We start from the raw sequence: 15,800 nt of genomic DNA on the forward strand, positions 1-15,800 counted from the left end.
CTTGGGGGACCAAAAGATCTATCTAGGTAAGAACTAGAAAGAAACAGTCAAACAAGACTCAACCCAATGAGGACATAACTCAAGGGGAGTGGTTCCATCAAGATAGTGAACTAGGAAGGAAGCGTAAATAATAATCATCCACGAGGAAATAACTCAGTGGGGAAGAAAAAGGATAAACTCTTTCCGCTTAAGGGGCTGACGCTCTACTTTGAAGGAGAACAGACCCACCAAATCTGCATGGGAAAATAATATCACCAAAGTAGAGGATCAGAAAAAAAAAGGTCAATGCGTAAATTGCATAATGAAATATATGATGCTATGTCTATGCATGTATATGCATGAGTATGTATATGATTATGCTGCCAAAAAAGTACAAAGGATACAAACATGATGATCCAATAATCATAACTAGATACTCGGCTAATCTAACCAAGACGGGAACACCAATTGGAGAAACTGCAGGGATGAAAATAAATCATCGAGGATATAAATCCTCACTTCAAATATTCAATTCCTTGGGGACAACACACAACCATGTACTTAAGGAAGACTGGGGATATAACAATCCAAAATAAATGCTCAACTCTGGTTGGGGAAACGCATGGAGAACATGCATCCGACCAAAAACTGCTGAAGACTCATCACTCAGAGGAAATGAAGAATATATATATATATATATATATATATATATATATATATATATATATATATATATATATATATATATATATATATATATATATATATATATATATATATATCAGTTACAGTCATGGAGATCGAGACAAATCCAACTTCCATACTCGACTCTCAAGAGAGGAAGAAATAACTGCTAGGGGATAAGCAAAGATTGACAAAGATCTTGCTTAAAGATCAAACTCTCTGGTAGAGGAGAAAATATAGCTTGGCAACTCTGCGGGGGAAGAAATCATTGCTGAGGATATCAACCAATACACAAAGGATAAGACAGATCTGCTGAAGATCCACATCTTTAAACTGAGGATATATATATATATATATATATATATATATATATATATATATATATATATATATATATATATATATATATATATATATATATATATATATATATATATACTTCAAAGCAACAAGTCAACGCTGCGGAAAATTTTAGGTCAACACCATATCAGATGGGAGACAACCCTATAGGGGACGACTTCATCAAAACTGCTCAGAATCAAACGTTGTCTGAGTGAGGAGATCTTTCATCAGAAGAGGAAACTTTACGAGGAATCCACGTCACAACAATAGGTAAAACTCTGAGAGGGGAACCAGACGACTTACTAGGGATTCCATCTATCAATATCAACTCTGTGGGGACTTCACTGGGTATTAAAATCTTCTAGGAAAAATCAAGCGGCGCACGAGGATGCAATCAACAACATTTTCCTTAAGAGGAAAAAAACAAAAATCACAAGACTCTTCTTGGAGATTGTGAAATGAACCAATTCCAAGGTACTAAAAATATCAGCCTGTCAACAGAAATCGCAAAGGGGAAACACTGCCACGGCTATGCGGCAACCAAATAAAGGTGTTGGGGGATCTGACAACCAAATAAATGTTTTACTGGCGATCCAGAGTTCAATCACAATGTCAATGCAAATTGAGAATGAAATCATGAAGGCCTCATCCAAGGAAGGATGATGCACCATAAAGAGAATAACATATGAGCTCCACCAGGGATAAATGATAAATTGCTTGGGGAGCAACTATCAACCATGTTTGGGATGAACGACAGAATTTTTAGGTAGCAAACACCACCAAAAAAATGCTTGGGGAAGACAACAATGCTTCACACGTCAAGACTTGTCGTTCTAAGATTGTTGTTGACATTCCTTTTCGAATTCAATGTTGTTAATGCTTTATTATTTCAGAAAAAATGATTATTAATTGATTTATTTATTTCAAAATTATCATCATAAAAGTTCAATTTTATAAAAAATAAAAAAATAAGAATAGAAATCTATTGGATAAAAGCTCAACTTTATTTAATAGAATGGTAGTCCGTAAATGGCAGGACTCCATGGATCTTTACAAAGTTTGAAAACGGTAATTTACGTGGAAAAAGGGATACATTAAATACAATGACCACTACTCTTCCTACCAACTTTGAAATACATTGTGCTTTATCTTTGGTTGAGAATGATGAACCAGAACCAAATGATTGTTCAAAACTGCTTCAAAGATCAGGACTAGCCGGATGTAGTTACTTGCCATAATCCATAATTTTTGCCTAGATTTCCCCAAGGTAGGGTACTCAATCTACCGGGATAGTTTTCTGTTTTATGTCTCTAACTTTTTTCTAGATCTCCCTTTCAGGTTTTCAATCCACCGAGACGCTCATTTTTTCCTAAGCCCCCCTTTCGGGCTTTTAACTTAACGAGCTATTCTTTTCTTTTTTAGGCGAAGTATTTCTTGACTGCTTCGGAGTTCATAGGACGAGTGAACTCTTCACCATTCATAATTGTAAGAACTAATACACCGCCTGAGAAGTCCCTCTTGACAACTATAGCGGTAAATTCATGACTATTAAGCTATGGATAAACTTAATGTCAATAAAACCAGAGTCGCCACCTCGCTTTTATTGTTTCCAAAAGAAAAGGGAAAAGTAGGAACAAAACCCAAAGATAAGAAGTTTTCAAATCAAAACTAATAAATGCCAGAGATTACAGGTAAGGGGGTTGATTACACAGAGGGAAGGTGTTAGCACCCAAAGTTTCCAAAGGAAAAGGGAAAAGTAGGAACAAAATCCAAAGATAAGAAGTTTTCAAATCAAAACTAATAAAATGCCAGAGATTACAGGTAAGGGGGTTGGTTACACAGAGGGAAGGTGTTAGCACCCAAAGTGTCCTAGGTACTCCTAGGGAGCCCATTTTTATGTGTGTATGTGTTTTGGTATAAAATGATGTTTGCAACAAATAGAGTGTGAGGATGAGAAAAGAATTCATTAAATATATTTTTGTGTTTGATAAGACCTTCGGACTTGTGCCTACGTATCAACATAAAAATGAGGGATCAAAACCTCGTAGTTCGTGGTAACAATTTCTAAATGAGTGGATTGCTTTTAACAAAAGTTTGAATTTTAAGAGAGGCACAAAGGGCCCAAAGGTTTGAATGAGTGTTAGTTCTTTTTGTCTTTTTGAAATTTTAAGTCAATATGGTTAGATTCATTTACAAGTTTTGTTTAGGAAAAGAATTTAAAAATGCAATAGCATAAGGCCAAAGTTTCTAATTTGCAACAAAGTCTAAGTTTAGAAATCACAAGCAAAGAAGATTTTTAAAAAGGGGGAGAGGTTTTGAAATTTAAGAAATGGGAGGAGATGAAGAGACTAATCCTAAGCAAAAATTTAAAAGGTAAGAGTTGAAAAGATCTGACCAATGGGATGCAATCCAATAAACAAGAATGCCATATAGAAACCCATTTTTCCTTTGGACTTTAAATCAAGCAATATCAATAAGCAAATAGCAATATGAAGAGCAAAGCATCAAATAAAGATATCCACATCCAAGCTAGCAACTCCATAGTCTTCTTCTTTATCTTCCCATGTATCAGATGACATACTCCTTGAATGGCTCAAAATAAGGCATTAGACACAAGTTAAAAGTAACATTTGCATTAAGACCATGTAGCAGATGAACTCAAGTGGATCCCAATACTTGTATCAGATGAAAGCTCAAATCACAATCACTTGGTTTCAGAAATGTTGGTATTGGCCAAGTTCTTTTGCATAGGGAATGTTGCCTAATTCTAAGTCCAAGGCTCGGATCAAATCCAACAGTCCACATAAACATTTTTTAGGTTTTTTTTTTGTTGTTTATTAACTATTTTAAGGTCCTAAGACCACAAACACAAACAAGATACTCAAACAAATATATACAATCACAATATATGACTCAAGTGAGCAAAGTGAAAATGGCATAAACAAAAACATGTTAAATGATATGTAAAATGGCAAATGAAATGGTAAATGACTTGAATTTAAATTTTCATAAAGTAAATGACTTGAAATTAAAATCAATAATAATAAAAGTTAGTCAAGTGTTAGTTGATTAGATGTTAGTGAATCTTTGCTTTTGAATTGATTAAGTCATTCTTTGGAGAACACTCAACCCTCTATTCACAAGCATGGATCCTTGAACCAAGACATCTTCCAAAGGAAGGAAAAAAGGCCAAGTTTCCCTACAATACCATGAAAGCGGGAGACTTACAATCTCACTTACTAGAATGCAATGCCTTTTGGGTCAAAATTTAGCGCTATGTTAAGCAATCGTAATTGGACTTATGTAAAAGTCACAACTATCTGAGGTCGGGAATTAGAAACTTTGGTGTTAATGCATGTTAGAGATATGGTATAATGAATCATACTCCTAAAACATACCACACACAAAAATAAAATGATCAAAGGATGGACCTAATGTCATCCATACTTGGATTGGTTCATCTAACATGAAGTTATTGATGAACCAATTAGCCTTAGGATATTGAGACTTCATTGGTCAATGAAAGGAATAGAATAGAATGGGATTGAAGATGAAGAGGGAGGGGAGATGAGACAAACACAAATTGGTCATGGGAGGAATTTTATCAAATTAAAATCATTCATTCATTTTGGGAGATAAAATGTACATTTCATCAATCCCCTAAATCCAATGATTTTAATCCAACAAAAGTCAAATCAACTTTGCCCAAGGCCCAAACACATAGTCAAGCTTCTCTAGTCAATAAATATGACTCAACATAATTTCTACACAATTAATCAATTAAAAATCAAATTAAAATGCATTTAAATTAAATTATGTTTGATCAAAAACCTAAAACCTCTTCAAAACACCAAATAAATCCCCAAGAGATTTATCTTAGGTCAAAAAAGGTCAAAGGACCTTAGACAAAAAATTTCATTATTTTTGAAAAGTCAGAAATATTTTTAAACAATTAAAAATATGCACAAAAATAATTAATTCATGAAAAATATCAAAATTAATCCAAAAACGATTTTAATTCAGAAAATTAAAGAGGAAAATATTTGGTTTTTTTGGTGAAAGTCCCATATTTTTTGGATTAAAAATGAAATTGATATGAATTAATTAAAAATAATGAATTACATGAAATAATTAGAAATTCAAACAAAGGAGAGCCATCTGATCTCCCTCATTAATTGAGGTGGCAGATCAGATGGTTAGAAACGCGCGTTCCCTATATTCTCTAGTCAACTGTCCCACACGCGTGGTAAATAGAAGCAACACACGAGATTAAAACATTTCAGCTGGATCCTATGGTTGAGATGTGTGACAACACATCATCGGAGCTAAGGCTCTGGTCTTCTTCTCCGGTGGACCTCACCGGACTGGTCCACCATCAACCATCACCAAAATGAAAATCAATGACATGGATTTAAATAAAAATTGCTCAGGAGCTCGAATCTGACCTCAATTTTGTCCAGATCCAAGTATATAAAAAAATACAAGGATTTGAATTTTGAGGATCATGAACTGAGTTGCTTTGATTTGACCTCAAAGCAACTCAATCTTCTTTCCTACATTGATAGGACTTCAGACAACCAAAAATCAACAAGAATAGTGAAGAATTTAGGGAGAATCGAAGAGATGAAAACTCTGAAAATTCACCTTCAATGGAGCTTTAGATTGGCACGATCTTGCTTTCAATTATGCTCGGCCTTACTTCAGATGCTTGATGGAAGCGGAATGAATCAAAGAAAGGGATGGACTCTTGGAGTTTCAATCTCAAAACAAATGGAAAATTGAAACTCGATTTTCAAAGAAAATCTTCAAGTTTATCCTTCAATGGTGAGGGTTTGAGGTTGCAGGTTCAACGATTGGGCATGAGGTCTTTAATTCTGAGCAATGATGGTCTTATTTATTGGCCATGATATTGATTTCCACACACTTCAAATTTTAGCAAATTTTGAAATTCTCCTTTGCATGGTTGCATGGGCGTGTGCTAGGCCCATGAGATGATGTGATCTGATCCAAAAATGAGTGTGCATCATGCTGAAATCATGTTAGAAGTCCATGCAAATGTGTGTGAAAAATGGAAGTTGAAATTATCCAAATGGTCCCTTAACTTACACCCATGCGCAAGTACCTCATACTTTGGCCAAATGAGATGATCTTAGACTTTTGGGAAATGTGAGATCAAGGGGAACAACTTTCATGTTGAACGCTTTTTCATTTGATACTTGGATCATGATGAATTTTGAGGTGGATGTTTGGGAAATCAAACATATTTGAATTTTTTTTAAGTCCCAAGTCAAATGTTCACTTCTTTCACGTTGAATAACTTTTTCTATGGACTTCAAATAAGAAATGTTCCTTCATCAAAGTTGTAGCTATTTAAAACCTATTAAATTTGGTCACAAATTTGACCTCATTTGGATTTGTAATGAAGGAGTTATGCATTTCAGAAGTTGAGGAAAATCACTTGTTAAATGGTAGTGGCCGAAAATGACCTATAATGTTTCCTCTTGGCACATACATTTTAAAGTTGAATTTACACTTAATCAAAACTTAAAAGTTGAAGTAGACATCTTGAATTTTATCATGAAATTTGAATGGCTTCCATCTCATAAAAATTGAGCAATTTATGGTCTTGGGAGATTGACCTCCAAACTAGGGTTCAGACAAAATGACCTATAATCTTTCACCATAAAAAATGACTTTACAAGCAAAAATAGCTCTTGACCTAAACACAAAAGTTGTTTGGAATGTAATTTTGAGTAACTTTTATCTTGGAATAATTTTCATATGACAAATATTTTAGGAGATAGGGTCTAGGGAACCCCAGTTTTGACTAGTTGACTTTCTCTGTTCAACCACCATGAATCAACTTTCTAGCTTGATATTATCTTGACTTTTGGGACTCATGGTGGATCATATATGCATAATATGATGCAATGTGAAGTATCCCTTGAAATATTTGATCAATTGTTAAAGAAACGTGTTGAAGAAGTCACACAAGATACCCAGCTGAATTAGGGTTTCCAAGGCAAACAAACTCCAAACTCTTGATGATTTCTTAATCAAAATAACATGTGAAAATCATGGGGAACCATATATGATTCTTAGAGCCAATGTGAACAAATTCTTGATTGTGCTCCTTGCATTAAGGGTCTTAAACCCTAGATATGAGCTTGATAGAGCATAGGTGAGCATACACATTACCTACAAAAGCAACAAACTATACATTGACATATTTTTGGTATTTTGGTTAGTAAATAATGAAAAACAAAGTATGATACAATCAAATTGTGCTTGGTGATCTCTCCCAATGCAAACCCAATGAATGAGGGGTAAGGAGGATGCCAAGGTGTGACCCCAATGCTAATGCATATGATGAGATAACATGAGGGATCTTAGGGTCAAAATTAGGGTCTTACAGCTGCCCCTATTTAAGGACATTCTAGCTGAGGAGATGAAGGTTAAAATCTTCATATCTTTTCAGTAGGATGGACTTAAATAACAATAATATAAATAAATTTTGGTCCCTAAGAGACCTCATGATGCACATGATATGAAATGTTAAAAATAATCTCTATGGAAAAATGTTTCCACAAAGGAAAAGAATCCGGAGAGATTGAAAGTCCGCAGGAGCTCAATGCTTTCAATAAGGAAAACTCACTAGGGAGACAGACACTCCGGGGGATAACAAAAGTTGTGTGTATGCCATGCTACGACTTTAAACTGCTGGGGGACACAAGGGATTCCATAAAAACAAATCAATGGAAGGACTCAACCGAGGATAACAGGGAAACTCTACAGGGGAAACAAGTAAATCAGGGCAAAACTCAAATACTCGATCCAAACAGGAATTGGTGATTTCACAGAGGAAATACGCACTCAAACTCAACTGGGGAAGAAATAAACTTCAACACATGAGTGACAGAAGTATATTATCAATTACCTGTTACTAGGTAAGGAGATAACATAATCTGACAGAGAGGACATCCATTACCGATTAGGGTAAACACAACAAGGATGACTTGCTGAGGGCAACAGAAGGTGCATTCATTACCAGTTACTGGGTAAGAATAACCAGCTGAGGAAAAGCCAAATAAGATTTACAACTACCGGTTACTGGGCAGAAGACCACAAAGAAAGAGAATACCCGTCACTGGTTAAAGTGAACATATCAAGGATAAACTTAAGGGGAAGAATATTTGTCATCGGTTAAGATGAACATATCCAGGATAGACTGCCGGGAAAAAAATTAGGAATTACATCTATCAGTTACTAGATAGAATACTGAAAAGAGAATATCCATCATCGGTTAGGATGAATATATCATGGATAGACTTTGAGGGGAGAAATAGGATTTACAACTACTAGTTACTGGGCAGAAAACCACAAAGAGAAGGAAACCTGTCATCGGTTAGGATGAACATATCAAGGATTAACCCTCTGGGGAATGAAATAGGGATTACAACTACCTTTATTGGGTAGAATACCAAAAAGAGGATATCCATCATCATTTAAGATGAACATATCAAGGATAGATTCAAAGGGAAGAATATCCGTTATCGGTTAAGATGAACATATCAAGGATAGACTTCCTGTGAAACGTGAAAACGGATCCGCTGGGGAAAATAAAGGAAGTATATTACTTTTACCGGGTACTGGGAAAAAGTAAAGTACTCACAAATCAAGAAGAATATTACCATTTACTTGGTAACAAACTCTCGGGGGATCATGGTATCTATCTAGGCAAGATCTAGAAAGAAAAAGTCAATCAAAGTCTCAACCCAATGAGGATATAACTCAGGGGGAATGGTTCCATCCAGATAATCAACTAGGGAGGAAGCTGAAATCATGATCATCCAAGAGGAAATAACTCAGTGGGGAATGAGAAAGGTTAAATTCTTTCTGCCTAAGGGGGCTGACACTCTACAATTGAAAGAGGACAGACACACCAAATCTGCGCGGGGGAGAGGATACCACCGTTTGAGTGGTTTCCTTGAGTGACTAGGTTTTGAGCAGATAGACTCAAGAAGACAAAGACTGTTTGTCTTTGTGGTGTCTGTAATCAATTTCAGTTATAATGGATTAAGTCCTTGTTAAGAAGGTAAAATCACCTTGGTAGGGTGGACTGGAGGTAGCATCGTTAACAATGAACATGTAAGAACAAAACTGGTTCTACAATAAAATTCTAAGATTTTGATGATAACAAATGATGAAACCAAAAATGGCACTCTAATGAGATTTTTTCTAAGTATGCAAGACTCTGAACATTCATGCAGGACTCTGAACATTCATGCAGGACTCTAAACACTTACGGAGGATTCTGACCATATATCAGATGCAAACGTATGTCAGATACAAAGTATTAGATGATCAGACGCTGCTAAGAAAGGAGTACGTCCAGAACACTCTGATTCTGATGAAAGACAGCAAAGTTAAAAGTTAGAAGCTCCAACAAACTACTGACCTTAGACTCTGATACTTAAGAAGACCAGTACACTGAGAAGCTCTGATGAATTCAGACGTAATCATCCTCTGAAGAATGACTCTGGTACATCAAGACTCTGATGAAAATTCACAAGTCAAGAAAGCATAACGGAAAGAAATCTCACTATGGAAAGGAAGTATTTTAAGAAAGATTTTAAAAGGCGGACAAAATGGTTATAGAAAGAAACAACAAAAGTAATGACATTAAATACTCATCATTGACCAAGATTCTGTCATCATTCCAACGGTCCTTCTCAACTACTATATAAAGGATGGATTACTTCTTTAGAGAGACACACCTGAGACGCACAGAAACATCAATCACATTCTCTCTCAATTTTCACGAGCTGCTGCTCCTTGCGTGAAAGACTCTTGCTCTAATACTTTTATGTAATACTTGCTTACTGTTAGAAGCTCTTTATATTACAACTCTATTTTCTGCCTGAATTATTTTTTCTCAAGTGACTCTGCGCAGTCTGTATACTTGAGAGGGCTAAGAGATTATTCTCTTAGACGATTGGTTGTGTAATCCTTCAAGATTAGTGGATTAAGTCCTTTTTGAAGGCGAAATCACCTTGGCCGGGTGGACTGGAGTAGCTTTGTTTTTCAAGCGAACCAGTATAAAAATTTTGTGTGTTCTTATTTTCTTGAAAAAGCTTTTATTTCCAAAATAATTCAAACCCCCCTTTCTTGTTTTTCTCACCTTCAGAACCAGTATAAAAATAACATTGTTATTTTTTCTTGTTCGTGTTATTGTTTGATTAAATTGGTTTTGAAAAAGCTTTTGATTTTAGAAACCCAATTCAAACCCCATTTCTTGTGTTTCTTACCACCTTCAAAATGCACGTGACAATCCACTAAGTGAGAATATCATTGATAAACTCCTTAGTGATGATACATGTTAAAACAAACTTCTGCATGATACCTCTATTGAAGTTGACCCAAGTGTCATTTCTAAAAATGTTGTCCATGTTGTTAACAAGAACTTTTCTAAAGTTGTGATTGATGATGAAATTACTAGTGAGGACGAGTTAGAATCCAGTCAAGATGATACAGAGATGTCATTAAAGTTGTTAGTAACAATAAGGATTAAATTCCTGAAATTGAACAAAGTGTGTTAGAAGAAGATAGTAATGGAAATGTGTCAGAAGAAGTTAATGATGGTTATAACGAAAGTGAGGAAGATAAGGAAGTCGAAAATAAAGTTACTGATGATGTTGAAGGAATTAAGGATGATCTCGTAACGGTGTGAGTAAAGATGTTAGTGAAATTGTGGGTGTCACTAAGAAGGTTAATGTGATAGCTAATAAGGATGTCACTCGTGATGTTAATAACATTGATGAGAATGTTTTAGAAACTAATGTGCGTACTACTATTAGTCATCATAATAATATGGAGAATGATGTTAGTGACCTTCCTGAAAATCCAATTGATTATGGAGATATTTTAAGTGATGATGTTCATAATCATGTTAGTCCCGACGTCAATGACAATGTTGAAAAACATATTTATGCTGCTGAAGAAGTTGCGGCTTCTTAAAAGACTCCTAAAAAGTCCAAGAGGTCAGGTGTATAGAAAATGTCTGTTCTGAAACCTAAAAGGTCCACCACCACCAAATCGTCTATTGTGTCAAGCAAGAATAAAAGTAGTTCCAAGAAAAATCCGTAAGCTTTGAAGAAGAATAAATCCTCATAAAAAGGGAAGAAGGCTACAGTCAAAGAAAAATACAAATGCAGAAAAGAAGAATGTTGTAGTAAGAATAAATAAACCTTCTGAAAAGCATGTTGTTGAAGATAAGTTTGTAGGAATTCTAGATGGAATTTTAGAACTTTCTACAAAAAGAAGTAAGAGAGTGGTGGGCAGAAAGAAGCCTCCATAAAATGTTCTTGTTGTTCCATTAGACAATGTCTCATTTCATTTTGAGGATAAAATCTTAAAATGTAAATATGTGTTCCATAAATACATAGCCCTTGAGGGAGAGTTATTAGAAGAAGCCAAGAAATGTAGTAGAGTAATAGAGATGTAGAGTGATGCACAAATCCTGAAGACTATGGTCAATGTTAGCCCCTTCTATCCAAGACTGATGAAAGAGTTCATTGTAAACATTCCAAAAGGTTTCAAGGTTACTGGAAGTAACGAATAAAAAAAGTTCATGTCTATGGACACAACTTTTGATTCTCTCCGACCATCATTAATGAATACCTAGGAAGAGGAAAAATTATTAGTGTTGATTGTTTTCCTCCATTAAAGATCATTGCTCAATATATTGTAGGAAACATCCATGACGATTGGCCCTCCAAAGGTTTGGAGACTTCCTCAAACTTGAGTGTCAAATATGCTATCCTGCACAAGATTGGTATTTAATACCAGACACCCTCAAATATGTTGAACATGTGACCCTATACACAAGAGGGGAATGAATTATGGGGTTTTTTAAATCGTTGGTTTAAAACAAAATCATTTTCAAAATCAAAGTTGAAAGCATTTTATCAAAAAAGTTTGAATAAGCAGCGGAAATTAGAAGTAAAGAAATTAAGTGGAAAATAGAAGAGATAATGGAAGGGAGAATGATACTAGAAAGTTATAGAGGTTCGATCTAAAAAAATGACTTACTCCTCTCCCCAAGGATTGACCTTTAGAGTATCCACTATCTTCTTGAGAGCTTTTATAAGGTTAAGCCCAAGAACCACATTATACAAGGAAATAAAATTTTAGGCTAACTTCCAATCAAACAACAAAATAAGGCTTGGAATGGTTAGTCTTCAAACAAAATAACAAACAAATTTTTGAGCGGTTAGTCTCTAAGCTAAACTGATATTTTGCACAACATGATCTTGAACCAAGATGGCATTTTGAGTTGTCTATTCTCCGAGCCAAAATATGGTTTTATACGGGCTAACCTCAAAATAAACATAGATTTTTACCGAGTTGATCTTGAACCAACTGAGTTTTTAACCAGGTTGAACTCAAAAACCATGTAAGATTTACACCAGATTGATCTTGAACCAATAAAGATTTTGATCTGTCTGAGGTCAAGAACCGTTGTGAAGATTTTTCACTAGTTATTCTTCATCAATAGAAAAAGAGAGATTTTCTTCAATGTCGGAGCTCACAAACCAAACAAAAACTTATTATAATCCTCAAAGACAAACAAAGATCTTTTATAATGGTTTAGCTCCCAACTAAGATAATCACTTCCTAAGGAAGAATGATTTACTCAAGCAAAAACTTACTCTTGATAAATTTCAAATTAAGCCCTCACCTAAAACAAAGTTTCACACTAAACAAAAGAATGCTCTCAAAGCACTATGACTAAAATATGTGAGAAAAATAGAAATGATTTAGTGAGATTATAAGAGAAGGAAAAAGTGAGGATTTTCACTTTTTCTATATGATTTGAAATGATAGAGAAGCTCTCTATTTATAGGCCATGAAATGGTGTAAATTTTTTAGAAACATTTCATGGTATAATTAATTGACCTAATTGATTAGATAATCAATTAGGCAGTGCAGATAATTGATTATTCATGCCTAAAATGAAAGTTTTTGATAGACAGTCGTTATCAATCATTAAGAGAAAATCGCAAGCGATTATAGACTCAATCATCTATCATCTAATTAATAATGGAAAACACCTAATCAATTAGATAATTACGAAAAGTCTCATAGTCAAATGAACAATTTCTTAATCAACTGGCTAGGCTCCAATAACAATTTTTTTTGTTATTTTAGTTAAAAAAGTGAGAGGCTTGTCAAAGTTTTAACTGTGTTTGTGATTTATCCATAATACTTCCAGAAACATCCTTGTGTATTTACAATACACTTATCACTCAAGCAAAGACGACCAGACGAGCTTTCACACTTATAAGATTTCACACTCTTAAGCTTCAAGTTTTAGCATTGTCTTTGACTTTACTATTACACAAGAATCTTTAGTCTTCTTGATGAGACTTGAGATATTTACATGTTAGTTTCCTTAATTTGAGATGTCTTAAATCACTAGTGATTATAAATCCTAACTCTTCACTTGAGAGTCATTGGATTAAAGAGTTCAAGATTTGTCATCATCAAAGTTACTTTAGCTTGATTTGAAAAGATAACTTGATCAATCACCTTAGGCATATTTTAATATTTGAGCTAACTTCAAGACTTCAAGATTTTTCATCATCAAAGTTACTTTAAGTATTATCGTCATCAAAACCATTTTAAGTGTTGTCATCACCAAAATTATGTCACTATTAAAGCTAAGTAGTTGCTTCTTTAATCTTGATATCACCAAGCTTTATTATCTTGAATCACTTCTTGAATATACATGAAAAAAACATATATCTACATAATCATGGTTTAGGTATTATCCCTTGCCTTGCTAGCTTGATATATCAAATAGGAACTAGGTATGCATTTGACTTTCAGGAATATGTGTTTGAGAAAGTTGTTAAGTGATCAATATATTTTAATACACCATATTAAACTTTATGCTAAACGTTTTTTAATGACTTGTTTTGAGTGTGTTTCCTAAGTTTAGCTTATTTCTGCTTTTAATTTAATTCGATTATTTATTTTCTAAATAAGCGGTAATTTGATACATTCTCTCTCTGTAGGTCATAACTTGAACTACGAAAATCAGAATGACATGTTCTTTTATGCGTAGGAAAGCTAAGAGGATAATATACAAGTTTTGTGTTGAAGTCAAAAGTTGATTTAGAGAGAAAAAAGGTCGAATAGTTCGTTTTAGTTCCAAACTTATGAAAATAGTTAGTTTTAGGCCTACTTTTATGTTTTTCGGGTCGGATGTTATTAGGGCCCAATTTATCTTTTATTATTTAAAAGTTTTTGCAGCCTTAGGGCAGACATTCAACATTCGCAAAATAAAAATAAGGATTACAAATTCTATGGAGAGTTAATTCCCAAAGAGTCGATCTGTTGTTTTGGATTCCACTTTGAGGTTTTTATAAATTTCAGTTTAATTTCGATTTCGTTTCAATTCTTCCTATAAACCCGTTTTCTTAATTCATATGTTTTCATTTGCTTAACTCTATTGTTGCTTATAGGATAAAGTTAATTAAATTCGACTTTTGTATGATCATTAAATATAATCACGTTAGCGTAGTTTATCGTGTTTGATTAAGTCATTTTTGGTTAAGTCGCAATAGCTTAAATCCATTTGGTTTATTCGAAAATTAGGAACATACATCACATAATACCAATTTCGCTTGCCAATGGGTATTGTAATCAAATAGGGTCGGATCCGCTTAGGGTACTAGAATTATAAGAATCGATGATGAGTAGGAAATTGATACAGTAAATTAGCTTATTTATACATTTTTCTTTCACCTTTAATCATCTTCGATTTAAGTTTTGAACTTAAAACCCCCCTTCTTTTCTTTTGATTGGTTAAAACATTCAAGAGTCCTTGCAATACGACTTAAGTGTCACTTTCGTTTTACTACACTTTTTAACTCATTTTCGAGCCATGTGCGTTATTGGATCATTAAGCATGACAAGTCTTATGATGATAAACTTCCATTTGGCTTTCATTCCATGATTTTTGGAATGTTTATTAATAAAAAACATGATATTATGTATGTTGAAGATGAAATATGAGTTTCTCCTAGTTTGTTAAACTTTAGTTATAAACTATTTGCTGGGAAACATATCCTAGACATTGTAATCCCTAATATTCCAAATATTAATGAGTTTGATCTGGAATTTAGTGAAAGTGTTATTATTGTCCCACCCTTGTCTATTTTGGTAGGAAGCCATCTTCTCAAAGTTCTTATGCAGGAATCTAAGGTCTTACAGGAAATAATAGCTACTTCTAATATTAGAAAGAGTGTGGTTGAATGGATTATTTAAATGATGAATCCAAAGGATGTTGGTGCATTATCTTCTCAAGTTGATGTCTTTAATGATGAGAAAGACGTTGAGAGATTAGGTGTGGATGAAGACTTGGCAAGTAGTGATGAAGACGAAGAGGTTGAGTAAAAGATTGATTGTGGTGCCTCCTCCCAATAATATGATGAGTGACTCCAATATATGTTTGTATTATTCTTTTGATGGTTTGTTCTAATGATTCTGATGTTGCATGCCATTTGTATGGCCGAATAATATGTTCTCTTTTGGTTATTTCCCCTGTGTGGGATGGATTTCATGTTCTATAGTGATGCTTATTTCCCCTGTGTGGGATGGACATTGTGTTTCTTCATTTGTATACCCTTGTGGGCCCGACAAGTCTCCTTCCTTTGTCCCTTTTAGGAAAATAGAGGAGTAAGAACATTCCTTTTGTTATACTATGAAATTTGGTTTTTCATACATGC

This window comes from Lathyrus oleraceus, chromosome 3 (assembly GCF_024323335.1).
Source record: "Lathyrus oleraceus cultivar Zhongwan6 chromosome 3, CAAS_Psat_ZW6_1.0, whole genome shotgun sequence".
Taxonomy (NCBI): Eukaryota; Viridiplantae; Streptophyta; class Magnoliopsida; order Fabales; family Fabaceae; genus Lathyrus; species Lathyrus oleraceus.